At 39.7% G+C, this 4458-nt stretch overlaps 1 protein-coding gene across 2 annotated transcripts in view; it reads left to right on the top strand.

The window, feature by feature from the left end:
* The first annotated feature begins 377 nt into the window (after positions 1–377).
* PCDH15 (protocadherin related 15) overlaps positions 378–4458 on the top strand; it is a 1188119-nt gene continuing 1184038 nt past the window's right edge. For both annotated transcript variants that reach the window (XM_019507771.1, XM_019507770.1), the window contains exon 1: positions 378–458. The gene's annotated coding sequence lies outside the window, so the exon portion shown is untranslated. The remainder of the gene's footprint in view (positions 459–4458) is intronic.

Here is a 4458-nt window from a genome sequence, read left to right as displayed (position 1 = left end):
GAGAAGGGGTTTAAAGAGATTACTCTTTTCTTGTCAAGTGACATTGTAAATGAACGTAAGCTGCTGGGCTTCTTTGCCACTGATGAGACAGAAAAAAACAAACAAGGAGCCACTAGAATAAGTGGACACAGTACATTAAAGAAGCTAGATCTGATTATCAGTGGGATACCAATTTGTCTTTTGGGCTGTAGCACCTGCTACTAATTGGTGTGAAGAGCTCAGTGGTCACTGTGTGCTTTAGCTCACTCAGCTCTCTCCAGTATTGCTGCGAGAGCAGTAAAACTAATTGCTGTTGCTTCAATGCCAGTGATTCAACATGCTGAGCTAATAGCTACAGATAGAGGGCAGACAAATTCCTAGTAGGAGTACACAGCTAGTTGCTTGTGATAACTAAAGCAGTTGGAATGCATAGCAGAACGTGGAGAATGATTGTGTGCTTTCTGGTCTAATATGATAAGGTATTTGTTGCTCATATTACTATTATTTTGGGTATTATTATGCTAAATTGTTAATGTTTCAAAGAAACTGGAGTAACTTTACGTTTTTGCACTGTTTATGTTGAAACTAGATAGTGAAAATAGGTTGTTCTGTAAAAGATGCTCAGTAAACAGGTTTGGCAGGGAAACTTACTGCATATCCCTAAGCTGGCTAAGCATGAAACTTTAAACTGCTAAGTAAGTTATTTTTTTCTTAAAATTAAAGCCAAGAGCTAAACTGTCTTAAAACAGTTGCTTTTTCATGCAGTGAGGGGTGAGTGTGTGCACGTGCACATGCGTGTATGCACAATATATGCCAAATAAATCATCTTCTTTCAATTAATAGATAGAAGCAAAGAGAAATTATTAAAATATATATATCGTTTTTAAAATAAAACATATTTGAGGACATAAAATACTGTCTCTCTGCTGGAACTTAGTCTTCTGCCTTTGATGTACATATTGTTCTCCCCTTCTGCCCCCTTAAGCTTCTGCATTCAGACACTTATTGGCTCTTCATGTTTTATTTCTTATCAGCTCCTGTTGCACTGTAAGCTATTCTGTATATGTCCCCTTAAAAAGTATTGTAAGTGTAGCCTTCAATATTGATTCAGATGTTTGTCTTTTGATGAGACAATTAGTTGTTAAGGAGACTAGGAGGAAACAGCATTTTATTTTGTTCATTTTTGCAGGTTTCAGAAATACTATTTGATTAATTGTATGCTTGTACATACATAATTTGTGGTGTTATTTTTAAAAGTCTGCACAGTAATAACTATAGGCTGTGAAATAATGCAAAGTAGCTAAGTGATGGCTTGTTTCAGAGCTCCAATATATTTTACTTACAGAATGTCATTATGAAGATAGTACTTAAAATGTCACTATGCAATTATGTATAAAGTTTCACCAGTGGAAAGTAAGGGGGATAGAGAGCGTTGGTAAATAATATCTACTAAAATTAATGTGATACTTTGTTTATATACTGAAATATTTATTAATGTATTCAAAATTTTCCATATTGAATGCAACCAATGTTTATAAAATGATTATATTTATAATGTATTAGTATATATAAGACATTTTTTACAAGAGGATAATATGTTCAACCTGTAAAAAGCTAACTCCAAGTCTACCCTTCACTGCTTGTTTTAAAGTGAGCTAACTGTCAAATATGGTAAGTTAAATATGGCAGGTTTGTACTTGCTGCTTTCTGTGAATGAAGGAGAACACACAACTTAACTAGAAATGGTTTATGCAGAATCTTGAAAGTCTAAATATTGAATTAGAGAGGCTTATATGTAATATATTTATGGCTGCTCTGATCTGAATGAAACTGTCTTTCTTTTCTTGTATGTATAAAAAAATTGAGAAGGCAGAGGATTGCATGGCAACATGTTACTTGATGCTTTTATCTGTTTGTGCTAGTACTCAAGTTTCAGCAACACAATCCACCTGGCTTTGGAGGCATGGCCCTATGAAATAAGTCTGCAGTTTAATGAGAGCATTGTTCTGCTTAATGATGAAGTGTTCTTCTCTAAGTTGTTGTAATAAGGTGCTGAGTCAAGAATGTTAGCCCCAATTACTGTTTCACAAGTTACCCTTGAATGGTGAATGTGCAAGATGTACCAAATTTTGGAGCTTGATATCTGCTTTATGGTTATCTACTTGTCCTAAATCACTGGTTGGAATAATTGTGTTGTCACCTTGTGTCATTTTTGCTCAGGCGTAATAGCTTTGTCAAAAAGCAAATGCCTATAAAATTGTGATGTAAAGCTTTTTAATAGCCTTGGTTAAAAAAAAGTGTGTGTGTTACTAGTGGGACTGTGTTGTCTGCCAGCAATATCTGTACTGGATACAAAAAATAAACAATTCATCTTAAATGATTGAAATTAAGGTTAAATGTCCATACTCAACATTGTTACTGATTTGTTTTTTCCTGTTGTATTTGGATACAGTAAGGTTGTATATTGAGTTTATTAGGAACTGGTATTATGCTTTTGTACTTCATCGCATTAAACCCGTTTTGGAACTCTGTTCTACAATTTTAAAATCAGGTGCTGTCATTTTGAGTTATTTAATACAGTTCAAACAAGGTAACTTCTATGACTACTGTTTCTTCAGTATCTAAGAAGAAAAGGAAATGCGATGCTTATGCATGAAAGAAGGCATAGGTCTGTGGGTTTTTATAACTATTTTTCTTGGAATTTCAAGATGCTAAGGCTATAGGGACATCTTCTGTAGAAGGAGTGTGGACCTCTTTCTTGGATCTCTTGAACATATTTTGACAACCCTTGAAGCATCAAGGCATTGCCCAACATTGTTGCCCTGCTTTACCTGTAGCAAGTAGGGTGCTATGCTTTGGCTGTGTGGCAGGCTGCTTGTGTAATGTTAGTAATAGGTTAGACAAGGATTTTCTGGGATGGGTTCAATACAGATGACTGCATCTGGCAGGGGGTTGGATTTAGTTGACCTCTCAAAGTCCCTTTCAGCTCTATTCTTTCTAGATTTCTAACCAGATTTCTAGTAAGGCTGTGCGAAATGGCACTGCTCCATTTTGACCTGTATTTTGACGGAACAGCATTTCATTTCAAATTTTGTTTTGACTCAAAACCGCTGTTCTGTTCCATTTTGTTGAAACATTTTCTCTGTTTTGACGTTTTGCCCATAGGCTATAATGGGGAAGCACGAAACAGCCTATAACTGTGACATTTCTGACCTGATTTGGATGAAACTTGCAGGAATAGTAGCCCCTTCTGAGGGCATAAAGCCTGCCAAGTTTCACAGCCACAGATGCAGGGATTTTGGAGAAACTGCACCTTGACCTTCAGACAAGGAAAACTGACATGGGTGACGCTGTGTGTGTTACTGTGCAGCAGGGTGAAATCTGCGTACATGCTAGCCCCTGCTGAGGCCACAATACCTGCCAGCTGTCAAGGAGATGTGTAGGGGAAGTCTGGGTTCTGGGGCCCTGTGCCCCTATCTGCTGACAGGTAAAACTCATGACATGGGTGCTTGTGCAACTGACTGTCTGAGAGCAGAGGGGGGTGAAAACTGCTAGCATGCTAGCTCCTGCTGTGGCCACAAAGCCTGCCAGCTGTCAACGAGATATGTGCAGGGCGGTTCTGGGGCCTTACACCTCTGACTGTTAACAGGCAAAACTCCTGTCATGGGTGCTTCTGCAACTGTGTCTGTCTTAGGGCATGGGGACAGGGGGGAACTACTGCAGGCCTGGCTGCTAGGCCCTGCTGTGGCCATGAAGCCTGCCAGCTGTCAAGGAGACAGGTGCAGGGGGAGTCTGGGTTCTGGGTCCCTGCACCTCTGACCACAGGCAGGCAAAACTCATGACATGGGTGGGTGACACTGCGTGACAGCCTTGGCCTGGTCCACCACTGTAAATGACAGCAGGTAAAAATAACATAGGTGGCTCAGCACCAGCAGCTAAGGTAGGCAAACTGAACTGTCAGGCCCTTCTTTCCTCTCAAGTAGGAGTACCTAGTGCATGTCTGTTAGGTGCGCCCTCACTGTGTGTATGTGTGTGTGTGTTTGTTTAGGTGTGCCCTTCCTGGTGCTGGGGCCTCTGCACAACGTGACAGTGTGCCCCACTGAGGTCTCCTCCTCCCCTACAGCCTTGGTTCAGTCCACCACTGTAAAAGGCACTAGGTAAAAATAGCATAGGTGACTCATTAGTCAGCACCAGTAGCACCAGCAGCATCTAAGGTAGCCAAACTGAACTGTCACAGAGCCTTTCTCTTTATAAAGGAATTGACAGCAAAAAGTAAAGATGTTGTGTTGGATATATGTTACTCATGCGTGATGGCTTATCTTGTGCTTTTATGTTTATATGGTTATTATGAAAAAAAGCCTGAATAGTTAGAGAAATATATCTTAGGAAGCTTTCAGGTTGAAAAACCCTTTGTCAGGCTGAGGAAGCACCTGCAGTTGATGTGTCTGCTGGTCCTAGATGGAAGGAACAGTAAAGAAG

Source organism: Gavialis gangeticus, unplaced genomic scaffold (genome assembly GCF_001723915.1).
Source record: "Gavialis gangeticus isolate Ggan-Ray unplaced genomic scaffold, GavGan_comp1, whole genome shotgun sequence".
NCBI lineage: Eukaryota > Metazoa > Chordata > Crocodylia > Gavialidae > Gavialis > Gavialis gangeticus.
Note: the sequence above shows the minus strand (reverse complement) of the source record. Positions and strands in the feature narration are given on the sequence as shown.